This window comes from Conger conger, chromosome 9 (genome assembly GCF_963514075.1).
Source record: "Conger conger chromosome 9, fConCon1.1, whole genome shotgun sequence".
NCBI lineage: Eukaryota > Metazoa > Chordata > Actinopteri > Anguilliformes > Congridae > Conger > Conger conger.
In genome coordinates, this window is record NC_083768.1 from 44,504,816 (window position 1) to 44,518,810 (window position 13,995).

General features: G+C 40.1%; 1 protein-coding gene across 1 annotated transcript in view; it reads right to left on the minus strand.

Moving 5' to 3' along the window:
- The window catches only part of LOC133137501 (C-type lectin domain family 4 member E-like), a 104,469-nt gene that overhangs the window by 90,101 nt on the left and 373 nt on the right, over positions 1 to 13,995 (minus strand). The gene's annotated exons all lie outside the window — the stretch shown is intronic.

Below are 13,995 nucleotides of genomic sequence, written 5' to 3' on the forward strand. Positions count from 1 at the left end.
GGGGCGGCACGGATGGTGCAGTGGGTAGCACTGCCGCCTCACAGCAAGGAGGTCCTGGGTTCGAATCCCCGTCTGCGTGGGTTTCCTCGGGGTACTCCGGTTTCCTCCCACAGTCCAAAGACATGCATGTTAGGCTGATTGGAGAGTCTAAATTGCCCGTCAGTGAATGGTGTGTGTGCCCTGCGATGGACTGGCGACCCGTCCAGGGTGTATTCCTGCCTTTCGCCCAATGTATGCTGGGATAGGCTCCAGCCCGCCTGCGACCCTGTTCAGGATAAGCGGGTTCAGATAATGGATGTTGGCGTTGTATACCAGGGATCATGGATCAGTTTGAATACATCAAAATACTTGAAGAGATTATGTTGCCGTATGCTGAAGAGGAAATGCCCCTGAAATGAGTGTTTCAACAAGACAACGACCGCAAACACATGAGTAAGCGAGCAACATCTTGGTCCCAGACAAAAAGGATTGAGGTAATAGAGTGGCCAGCTCAATCTCCCAACCTCAACCACATTGAAAACCTGTGGAATGACATTAAAAATGCAGCTAATGAAGCAAAACCCACGAGTTCGTTCATCCTGGGCTGAAATACCTGTTTCTAGGTGCCAGAAGTTGATTGACTCGATGCAAAGCAGATACAAAAACAATGGTTATGCAACTAAATATTAGTTCAGTCATTTAAAGTGAAGTTCAATCTTGAAAAATTGTTCAGTTTATACAGTTTGAAGAGAGTTTGAAGAGAAAAATGTTGATAATTAAAAAATTTTGCACAGATTAATATTACTTTTCTTTGTTTCCTGTAAAAGAATAACGCAGACTTGATAAAATTTGCTAATGCTTTGATTTGGAATCGAATGTGTAATGTTTGCACTACATATGAACTAAAAGCTATTAAAAAATATTTGCACTTTATAAACTTTTTTTAACGCACTGCTATTTATTTGAACACAACTGTACTTCGACACAAGCTGACGGAATACACCACACTCATCTGTTTTACTGCTCTTAATGCTAGTCCTGGCACAGATGCACATGCTCCAGCAGCAGGTATGCTGCTCATAGCAGAGGGAGGGGTGGCTATTTTCCTGTAACAGCCGTGCGGAAGTAGTTGTTACACTGGTGTGACAGTGTGAATAGCTATCAAACATAATGAATACAAACAGTACAAACAATAAAAGCCAAGCTACAGGCGTAGCCGTAGCCTCCAGTACGGGCCCTTTGTTTTCGCCCGCGGCCCCCCACATATATGCACGCACACACACACATGCACACACACACATGCACGCACACACACACACACACACATACACACGCACACACACACACACACACACACACATGCACGCACACACACACACACACATATGCACTGAGTGACCTGCAAACAGTATTGTGAGATTCAATCTGTTGGAGAGGCAGATTGTCACAGCCCCGCCTACTGGTAGAGAGGACACACGCACCTAGGTTGTGTTTACTAATCAGCCCAGGTGTTTAAAGTGTGCCCGTTTCCACAGTATGGGGCCGAGACTGGGAGATCACTCCAGAGCGCCAGGCTTGTGGTGGAGGATTGAGTGAATGTTATTTACCCTTCTGTTCAGTACAACGTAAAAGAAGGAAAAGCAGTCGCTCGGTTTTACTTTCTTTTGCATTTTTGACTTTATTGTGTTAATGTATCATTTTTGCCCGGAACTCGTGAGGGGGAAGGGCGAATACTTTTTATTATTTGTTTTGTGTTGTGAACACTCTCTCTCCGTGCGGCAAACGGCAAAAATCCCGGATCTCCCTCCCAGGGGTTAGGGTTAGGGTTAGGGTTATTAGATATTAGATATTTATAGAGGATGCATTTAAACCATCGACAGGGGTAATGCAGAGGGGATACCATAGGGTGTGATCGCTAATTATGATTAATACAATGAATAAAGTTTATTACTATTAACGGTGAGTACAAGCGGCTAGATTATCCGCGGCCAGTAAAACATTCCGCGACAGTCGATGCGCTTATTTGCGTAAATTGATAACGAATTAATTTGATGGGACGCAGGCGTGGAGTCCCGTGTTCTGGTTGCCCTTTTTGTTTGATGTGAGAAAGGTCTGTCTGCTTGGCTCTTCCTGAAAACCTCCTGACTCTGCATCTAGAACTACAGCTGCAGGGTCATTTAGACGCAAGACACATTACCCTTTTCTTCCAATGTCAAAGTTTACAAGATTTTTAATAACTATAACTATAGTTACTATTACCATCAGTACTTATTGTATGTCGCTTTGGGTTAAAGTGACTGCTGAATAAATATGAAGTAATGTAATGTTGTTTTCTACATTTGGAGGGCAATAGCACCCTCTAATGGTGAAATGGAGCGCACACACGCTCACGCATGGACTCATGCATACACACTCACACATACACAATTTTAACAATGAATAATAATATGACAATAATAAAAATACGTTTTATGATTATTAAAGAGTCCGATGGCATAAATATATTTAAAAAATATGGTATAATTCCTGGATGACATTGAACATGTTTAAGACATTCGTTTGTTTAAGTTAATGAGAATGCTAGTGCCTGAGATCCCTGGAGAGAGATATCTGTTAAGAAACAACTCCTCATGACAGCAAAGTGAACGCATTGTACAGACGCTATGGAACACTACATCTACATTTACGTCACAGTCATTTCGCATGCGCTCTTATCCAGAACGACTTACAATAAAGTGCGAATCAGAACCGCGGACAAGCGCGTTGAAGACCCTAGAGGAAAGTACAGTTCCAAGTCCTCGAGTGATCACATTAGATAAAACTTGAACCCTTGAAGAACAAATTAACTTTCCCACTAGCATACCACGGTTGGCAGCTAGAATACCCCTAGAGGGCGCCAGGCACTCGTAGCGCTCACCTCTCTAGAGCGCCTGTCCCCAATCTGTGAGTTTATGGCAGTCAGAGAAACCCATGAGGGTTCCATATAAGTGACCTAATTTACTTCCATATTCAGCTGTACATGACCGAGACGAACCGTAGCTTGTAAAAAGAAGCAGATTACATGAAGTTCCAAAACATAATTTTAGTACGAAAGAATCATTTTATGAAGGTGACATTAGTCTGCAATAGACTTAAAAGGTAATAACACTAATGCTTTAATAAGAAACAATATTAAAGTTTAAAAATATTTAATGAAAAATTGTATAGAATCAAAAGACTGGGTGTCAATGTGGAAAAGGCTTTTGGCAGATTAGAATGGAGTTTTCTGTTTCATTCATTACAGGCATTTTCCCCATTCTAATGGTTGATGTGAACATTAACTGAAGCTCCTGACCCATATATACATAATTGTATAAATTGCACTGCTGCCACACAATTTGCTGACAAAAGTTAACAAAACACCAAGGCTCAAAATGGCGTATAAAATTTTTTTTTTGCTGTTGCACATGGTGCAGTAAAAAGTATTTATCTTCCTGGTTAAACTTCCTGGTTGACCTTTGAGTCACACCATCTCAATTACAAAATTACAAAGAGTTCCTATATAAAGTAACATAAAATACACAATTTAGCTACCAGAAGGTACTGTTAACAATAAACTATTATTCACTGAATGTGTGCCATGACTACCTGATTAAGTCAAATTCTAGGCTGTGTTTCACAGACAAATTTTTTACTTTTTCCACAGGAAGCATCAAACCAGAGATGTAAATTTCCGTTATGGTCCCCGAGACTGCCGCAGTCTTCCCCGTTCGGGTCCCCGCCCCCGGTCCAGTTGTCCGGTTCCTTTTTAAACCAGTGCCTAGATGCAGCAGAGACATACATGACAACCCTCCTCAGTAGGGGGCAACCACAAGCCTGCAGAAGTGAACCATTAAACACAGTTAATCTCTTCACCCTCCGGAAACCAGCCACCTACACCACCCGACAAGCCCTAGAGTGGAACCCACAGGGGAAGAGAAAAGGAGGCTGCCCCAGAAATAGTTGGAGGAGAGATTTCCAGACAGGGATGTCTGGGAGTGGGCACAACTGGGGAGACCTCAAAAAACCTGCCCCCAACTGAGTGAGATGGAGGACATTCGTCAGTGGCCTGTGCTCCTTGAAGGAGCCAAGGGCTTTAGAAGAAGAATCTTTTAATTCCAGCTCCTACTCTCCTGTCTTTACTTCATATTCTCGCTTGTCCTTACAGAGCTGCAGAGTAGCTGGTTTTGGATCTCACGCTAGAGTGGCTTACTGGGTTCCGTGGCTGTCGACAGTCGTGTTGTCCACCCAGACCCAGCGTCCCTCTGTTTCCCGGTCATTCAGCCCGATCCAGTGTGTCTCACGAATACTGGATGACAGAAAATCCTGCTCAATGAAGAAGAGGAATCTTGAGATGATTTCAGCTAGCTTTGCCTTCATGCAACGCTCGCCTTGTGATGAAACCAATGGCAGGCCATATAACAATGCATATTATTTGTGACAAAAATATACAGAGCCTTGACAAAGTATAAAATTCTTCTACAGCAATGGTAAAGACTGATATGAAATTATATAAGTGCTATATAACTATTTCTGCTAATGGTGGAGCAACCAGTCAGATTAAGGGGGCATTTGCTTTTTAACATAATAATAAAAATGTGTTTTGTGTTTACCCAGGTTCCCTTTGTCTAATATTACATTTTGTGTAAAGATCTGAAAACATTCAGTGTGACAAATATGCATGCAATAATAGAGCAAATACTTTTCACTGTACCATTAGTCTAAAAAATAAGCTTTTCAAAAACCCTTCCATAACCCTTAGTAAGTCTCAAAATATTGTCTGCTTGCAAACATTTAAACATTTAACTACATTCCATGATTGCCAATTCTGACACTGTCCAATGACATGTGACATGATTGGTTGGACCCTTTTTCTTTTACCTGTTCCTGTTGGTTCTTTATAATAACCAGATGTGTCCCTTTTGACACACAGTACTCCTGACTTTGAAGCCAGTTCATCTTCTCACTGGAGAATAAGTAACAGCTTCCCTGGTGTATTGTCCAGCCTGTATCTTTAGCTATGTGAAACAGAGACAGAGGGCCACAGTTCAGTATAGTACAGCAACATCTGCTAACATTACATAAACTCAACATTAAATGAGGATAATGCAGACTCCGCTAACTGTAACACACAAATGCAGTGTCAGAGTTTACATAGTGATGTACATCCGTTTGCTGTGTTCGGTATTATTGAAAAGTGACACTGATGAGTGCAGTGTCTATCTGAAAAGTAGAACATTTAAAGCAGCTACGCAAACACAACAACAGCCGAGGTCCTTACACAGAGACACATAGACACCCTGCTGTAAAATCCAGCTTGACAATTGAGCAAGTCAAGTTGGTCATAAGCTGGTCTAGCTGGGTATGAGCTGGTCAACCAGCTAGTGCTGGTAGCCTGTCTGACCTGGTAGCTGGTCAAACAGCTACCCGCTGTTTTACAACATAGCTTGAGCTGACCAAACCATGTAAAACTGGAAGCTGGTCTGAACTGGTCAACCTGTTATCAGCTGCTTCAAAACTTGCTTGAGCTGTCTTCATCTAGTAGGTCAAATCAAAGTGGTTTCAGTTCCCTATTCTGTGAATCTTCTTCAAAATACAAAATGACCACAGGTCACACACAGTAGTGGCATCTGCTAACATGATATCAGCTCTGAATTGATTGAACATAATATAACCTCTGCTTGCTGTGATATAGAAATGAAGTGTTAAAGTTAGAGTTCAGGTTGTGATGTTCATCTGTTTGCTGTGTTAAACAGAGACACACCATCAAATTAAACCAGAAACCAAACTGGCTTTAGTTTATGCGTGTGAAAGACTTCTTCAAAATATAAAAATTCAGAGTGCGTAGAAATACAGACGCTGTCAAAAGAATGTGGTGACTAATATTCTTTTCAAACCAATTATTTTCTCTGAAACCTTTAGTAATGTGCACTAATGCAAGATACTGTGTTGTAGAGAAACCTCAGTATAAAACAAAATAGGTAAAAATGGATGTATCTCAGGTGTGTTTTTTCCCCCTCTGATTAACAAGGCCTCTCAAAAATATTGGAGTGCAGTTTTCTGGGGTCACCTGGGGTGGAGGGTCTCAAAGTGAGATCTTTTCAAAATCGCCTGGTGGCACCCCTGCTTCCCAGTGCTACACTAACAACTTCTTCTCAGGGTGGTCAAGAGAGAAAACAAACCCAAAATGTTACTGGCACACCAACTGTGACCTTAGAACTATAAAGTTCTAACTGACATCATTGTTAGTGTCATAAATACGTTGTTTATAGGGCACTATATATATGTATGAAGTTTTACACAAAAATAATGTTTAAAAGTATAAAATAAATAAATAAATGAAGAAATAAAAAATGAAAAACTTAGAAGATTGTATCAGCTTGGAGCCCATCTCTGAATCTCAAAACCACTCTTGTAGAACTTGTAGAACTTCCAAGGTTGGCCTGTAGTGTAGTGGTTAAGGTACATGACAAGGGCCCACAAGGTCAGTGGTTCAATCCCTGGTGTAGCCACAATAAGATCCCTTGAGCAAGGCCCTTAATCCTGCATTGCTCCAGGGGAGTATTGTCTCCTGTTCAGTCTAAAAATCAACTGTAAGTGGCTTTGAATAAAAGCATCAGCCAAATTACATGTAATTTAATGTAAAGGTTATGCAATTTCAACACCATTTCAAGGAATTCTTTAAAGAATTCCCCCAACAAAGTTCTGATGAAACTCACTACTGTAATAGGAAATAGTTCTCAATGCATCTCTATGAGGTTGAGGTTGTAATTGCAGAACATTCTTATTCACATTAGCATTGGGCAGGAAGTGCACTTTCACAAGTAAGTCTTTAAGTTGCCATTCTACTGATGAAGTTTATTGTGGCGACATTTTTCTAAAGCACTGTTAAAAGTGCCAGTCGTGAGTTTTAAGCAGCAACGAAACTGCCAAAATATAGTTAAATGTGTAAAAGTGAGTTTCACACATAACCCTCCTTATACTTTCCCTAATTCAATTTATTTCAGTCATAAGTCTCTCCTGAATAACAAAAAGAAAAAGATAGAAATGCGTTTTTCCACAGAGATGAAAGCTTTTTAATGCAAATTTCCTCATTTGGCTTCAAAGGGTTTAAAAAGAAAAGTACGGTCAATAAAGGAATGCTATCAATTCACTTACCTCTGTAAGCAGAGAGTGTGTCTGTTAAATTTTCGTATCTGAGCAGCAATTCCTCCAACTTTCTTTCAGTCCCTGATTCACAGGAATATAATTCAGCCTCACATTCTCTTACTTCCTTCAGATTATTCATTCTTCCCCATTTTCATTCCATTATTATACCATTTCCATTGCATTATTATATTATAGTATAATATTGTGCATATGTGAAAGAAAAAACAAACAAACATGGTATACAGTGTCTTCAGAAGGTATTCAGACCCCTTAACTTTTTGCAAAAACCGACACCACTCATTTATATAAGTATTCAGACTCTTAATTCAGTACCGTAGAAGCTCATTTGTCTTCTTGGGTAAGTCTCTACAAATTTTGCACACCTTCAGAATATACCCAGAGTACAGTAAGAGCTGCAGTTTGTAGATGTACATGTTCTTCTACATGTGTGTATTCAGCTACTGGTAAGCTGCTTTAGACTGACCCGCTAGGCTGACGGAGAGTGTACGGTTCCTTTCCTCCAGGGAGTCTGATCTGTTGCTTTTCTGAACATCTGTGGGAGAAAGGCAAATAAAGAGTTAAGAAATGATAGAAATTTGAACTTGAATAAAATTAATGGCCCTTTGTTTTATTTTGACAATTATTTCACCTAACTACCTCCGGTGTAGTTGACATTGCCACAGTAGCCTAATGTGAACTGCAACAGTAACAAAGGCTCAGTATCTTAGAGTTCAGAGGGCTAAGCAAAGTTGTTGCCAGGTTACCAAGATGCCAGTGCAAGACCTTAAATAGTATGCATTTTGATCATTTTTCTTCTTTTTATTATTATTATTATTATTATCATTATTATTATTATTATTTGTAGTGGGCGGCACGGATGGTGCAGTGGGTAGCACTGCCGCCTCACAGCAAGGAGGTCCTGGGTTTGAATCCCCATCGGCCGGGGCCTCTCTGTGCGGAGTTTGCCTGTTCTCCCCGTGTCTGCGTGGGTTTCCTCCCACAGTCCAAAGACATGCAGGTTAGGCTGATTGGAGAGTCTAAATTGCCAGTAGGTATGAGTGTGTGGGTGAATGGTGTGTGTGCCCTGCGATGGACTGGCGACCTGTCCAGGGTGTATTCCTGCCTTTCGCCCAATGTATGCTGGGATAGGCTGCAGCCCCCCTGCGGCCCTGATCAGGATAAGCGGGTTCAGATAATGGATGGATGGATGGGTGGATGGATTATTTGTAGTAGTAGCAGTAGTAGTAGTAATAGTTGTAGTTGTAGTAGTAGTTGTAGTTGTAGTAGTAGTAGCAGGAGCAGTAGTTGTAGTAATAGTGGTGGTAGTAGGAGTAGTAGTAGCAGCTGTAGTAGTAGTTGCAGCAGTTGTAGTAGCAGCAGTTGTAGTAGTAGTAGTAGTAGTAGTAGTAGTAGCAGCAGTAGTAGTATTATCAGAGTCCTGGCTTTTAGGAGGGATAGTTTGGTAAGCTGGTAACTGATGTGACACTCACACAGGATCCCAAGAGCAATAAGGCCAGCCAGCAGAGCAAGGCAGAGCACCGCTAGCAGGACCAGGAGGTGCCTGCAGGGGGCGCCACTCTTCTCTGCTCCTAATGGGGGAGAGGAGCCTGTGTGTTCTGTACACAACAAACAGGAGAAAAGCCTTAATCTCAGTGTTATAGCCCACCATTAACAACTGCCAAACAGATAACACCATTACAGCCAGATCATCAGAATATTACACCAGATCAATCAATTAGTCTTTCAATCAATCAATCAATCAATCAATCAATCAATCAATCAATCAATCAATCAATCAATCTATCTATCTATCTATCTGTCTACAGTGCAGTAATATGAGGTTTAAGTGCAGACTGTCTCCTTGGAGGATATGTAAATCCATATTGAGTGATCTGTGTATGAATTGCATCACTTTTTATACACTTTATATATTTTATAGGACCAAACTAATTGGACAGTTGCTTTCTCAGTACTCAATCGCTTCCTTAGTGCAGGCATGAGAAAGTGTTCAGTATCTAGTCTTGATTTTAGGCTTTTGATCGTCTTTGGAGTCCGTTATTAGCATTTGTCAACATGAGGACCAGAGTTGTCAATAACAGTCAAGGAAGCCATTATGACAACTTTGCTTCACCCTCTGTACTATATGAATACATTAAGGAAGCGATTGAATACATATTATACGATTCATACATATTATACTTTTTATAAACCAAATGTCCAATTAATTTTGCTCCCCTAAAATGGGAGGACTATAAATAAAAATGGATGTAATTCCTACACAGATGACCCAATATGCATGTACATTATGTTGACTATGGATGCCTGACAGTCTGCACTTTTAACACATATTATATATACAGAGCCAGAAGAACAGCAATTGCACCACTGTCCAAGTACATGTGGAGTGCACTGTATCTATTGTCAAAATCCTTCTGAAAATATCATTTTTTATTTAGCATTAAATCTTCCTGTTGGTCAATCTGAATAATAATAATAATAATAATAATAATAATAATAATAAATGTTATTTATATAGTGAGGGCGGTTTCCTCCGGGTACTCCGGTTTCCTCCCACAGTCCAAAGACATGCAGGTTAGGCTGATTGGAGAGTCTAAATTGCCCGTAGGTATGTGAGTGAATGGTGTGTGTGCCCTGCGCTGGACTGGCGACCTGTCCAGGGTGTATTCCTGCCTTTCACCCAATGTATGCTGGGATAGGCTCCAGCCCCCCAGTGACCCTGTTCAGAATAAGCGGGTTCAGATAATGGATTGTGGATGGATTTATATAGCGCCTTTACAGAGCCCAAGGTAGCTTAACAAGGTTAGAAAATGTAAAAACAGCAAAAAAACAGTATATACAGGAAAAACAGATAAAAAGGAGAATCATACAGAGAAGAGTACATAATGAGGGGCAAACACAAACAAACTTTCATGCAAGGCAAAGGTGGAGCTACAAATATGGACAATGCTTTCCGTGTAGAAATGGTATGACGGCACCCTCTGCACTAACCTCCACACAGCCATGAGTCACAAAGGCAGGTTAATTGCACGTCCACACCACATTGTAACATGCAGGGCTAATGCTTAAAAACACCATGCGTCTGCTACTTTTCAAACCTTGCCCGTTTCCAACGGTCAAAAAGTCTTGAAGGTTTTACACGTGTCATCAAAAATAACACGTCTACCTTCACCAAAAATTTTCCCCCGTAATCCTGAAGCAGTATTGGGAAAAGCCAAAACCATAGCTTTTGACCCGGACCACCCATTAAATTACTGTTTTCTGAAACTGTTCTTTGGGAGTGATTATGCGGTGAAAAAAAGCTTCAGCAGAAGTTTCATCCAAATGAGACAGATAATGTACATTTGTTGGTCCAGTGTTGGTCAATATACTGTATTTTGTAAATTAAATTACAATATTATCATTTCTGTGCATATATTGATTGCTTATTGGATCTGTGCTGGTCACCATATGCAACAGATGTGAAAGCTATAAGAGCAAAAGTAATTACTTTTTTCAGTTTATCATTTTTGGAAAGGCACTAGAGGAATATTGATCCTGAGGAGATGTTTTTATATCGGCAGTAGACATAAAGCACTCAAAAACTAAAATATTTTGATATACTTAAGATATAATGTAAAAAAAAAGATAAAGATCATGATATGTGTTTTTAGCAGTAACAGCAGGACAGAAGTGTATCACTGAAACCTACACTAAAAAATATCTACTAAAACCTGGTTGGTGTTGGACAGGATTTTATTTTTGGATAAAAATACAGTATATTGCACAAAATATAGAATGCATTTTGAGCCCAGAAGATAAAACACAGAAAATCATGACTGAAAATGTTTATTTCCAACTTGTAAAGTGGAAACAAATAAAGTGTTAAAAATGAAGGACAGTATCTGCCTCACTTTAAATGCTGTAAAGTGAACATTGTTCTGATAAATGAACTTTACTGACCAATAGAAGACCTCTGTTTCCCTCCTGACTCCAGTACGACAGTGTTAGCATAGATATCCTGAGATCCTGTTGAAGGCAGGGAGATTTTTAACCTTGTAACGTGTAAGCTTTACCCTCTGTATAAAATCTGTATAAAATGTAAGAAAATACACAACCATTTCTAATTTTATCTTAGATTTCTTTGTGGGTGATTCTGGTGGCACTTTCCCATACAGGTGTTAAACTTTCACTTACCTCAGGCTCTAAAAATAGATGTTTTTTTTCGCTGATTCTTCATACTTAAGGATAAAAGGCTAGTCATTTGGGAGCCAATAAGGAAAGTGTGAACATTTATGGATGGCAATAATTTTGTGTCAATTGAATCTTTGACCACAACCATAAAAGTGGTCGTAAAATCTTAACATAATATGAGGGTTCATTGAACATTATATTGCTGATGAAATAGTTCAAGGATACTGACTTGAATTATTACAAAATCCTGCAATGTTTGCTTTCAGAGCCTTGTAACACAATCTGTAAGCAGAATCTCTGAACAACAAACTATCGACTCATGCCTGAGCCGTTCAGCTGGTTTGAAGAGACGCCCACAATCACTTCTCAGTAAAATACAACATAATGTGCTTGAAAACAAACAAAGGAAAGGTGATTAAAAAGTAAAGATAGTCAAGATAGTATTCATTTTAGAAGGGTCCTCAGGGTTATGAAAATAAAGGCTGTGTTCTCAGTCCAGAACTGCATTTCTCCTTTGAGTAAGCTAAACTCAGGTGGCCTGTAAGGTAAATGACTGGGACCCGCAAGGTCGGCGGTTCGACTCCTGCTGTAGCCACAATAAGATCCGCACAACCATGGGCCTTTGAGCAAGGCCCTTAACCCTACATTGCTCCCGGGGAGGATTGTCTCCTGCTTAGTCTAATCAACTGTACTTTACTTTGGATATGAGCATCTGCCAAATTCCATTAAGGTAATTAATGTAATATAAAGTCCCCTCCAAAAGCATTGGAAGAGCCAGGCCAATTCCTTTGCTTTTGCAATACACTGAATACATTTGGTGTTGAGATAAAAAGACCACCTATTTTTTAGGTGGGCAAATGTATTGGAACAGAGAGTATTGAAGTAAATTAAAGTAAATAGCACTTAATATTTGGTAGCATATCCCCGGCTTGCAATAACTGCATCAAGCCTGCGACCCACAGACATAACAAAACTGTTGCATTCTTCTTTTGTAATGCTTTTCCAGGCTATTACTGCAGCCTCTTTCAGTTGTTGTTTGTTTCAGGTGCTTCAATCTCCTCTTCAGGAGGTGAAATTGGGCATGCTGAATTGGGCTACGGTCTGGTGGTTGACTTTGCTAGTCTAAAACCTTTTTTGGGGTCATTGTCTTGCTGCATGATGAAGTTCTGTTGTGTCTAGGAAACGACAGAGTCTAAATCTCCAATTTGTCGAAAAACATCTTCACGAGGGAAAAGACACCACGGCAGCAAGCTCTTCAGGAAAATCAGACTTTATTTAGCACAAGTGTATAAAGCCGAACCAAAAACATGGTACTTTTCGCAGCATAATAATCATTTTTGGTACTTTCCACTTCATATTAACGAACAATGGCGAGTTAGTTTGGCGACTGGTTTCGGGCAAACACTATCGTTACGTTACCTGGCTCCACCATGTCGAGTGGATGCTGCTGCAGGGCAGCTGCGTCAACAAGAACGTCGAAGAGGGAGGGGCGGGGGGAGGCTTGTGAGGTGCGGTCTCGCAGAATTACAACTCAAATGCAATTTTTGGGCATTATTACATGCCTTTCATTGAGAATTGATGCCATGGGCCACATTAAAAAACTGAAATGTAAAATTAGAAAAAGAAATGAATAAAAATGTCTTTCAAAAAGGGCACTTATCTGGTCAGAGGGCAAAAGGGCAGGTGCTTGAGCACTCTTGGGGTCTATCTGTGCACGTCCCTGTCTTGGTATCATCAGTCCATAAAACTTTGTTGCAGAACTTTTGTGGCTCATCTCTGTAGTTCTTTGTAAATTGTAATCTCACCTTCCGGTTCTTTTCAACTTTTTTGGCGTAGTTTAAGTCTTTTTCGAATGGTTGATTGAGATACCTTCACCGTTGCCCTGTGCATATTATTTCTGATGTCGGTGACTGATGTTTTGTGGTTATTCTTCACAGCTCTCACAATATTTCTCTTCACAATATATCTGCGGTTTTTCTGAACATTCTAAGTTGTTGCACAAGCTATCCGCAATGTTTGTGCAATGGCTCCTATTTTCTAGGCTTGCATTTACCTCAAAAAGAGCTCTCTGGTCTTCATGTTGGTTTATCTTTTCCAACACAAATGTAATCTTCACAGGCAAAACCCAAAGCTAAAACCAAGAGTAGACTCTCAGAACTATTTAATGTCTAATCAATCAATCTAACAGAACACATATGGGCAACAAGAAACACCTGTCAGTCACATGTTCCAATACTTGCTCACCTAAGAATTGGATGGTCTATCACAAAAGGCGATATGTTCTTAGTTGTTGAATAAATCTACATTTACATAACATTTTACATTCTAGTCATTTGGCAGACGCTTTTAATCCAAAGTGGTTCTTCCACAGGTTAAAGCATCACATCCATTACTAGTAAAATATACATGAAGCGCTGTTCTAAACAAAAAATACAGTCATCGTAAGTGCAGGTTTTTTTTTTTGGGTTAGACAAGAGGGATATCAGGCTGAAATAAAGGCTGAAATTTTGATCTGTCGTACATCGTTTGACCTCAAACTCAATTGTCTTCAGTGTATAGCAAAAACAAAGGATTTGACCTCGCTGTTCCAATACTTTTGGAGGGGACTGTATAGTACTCTATATAGATGCCTAAAAGGACTGTGATAATTTCACTAAT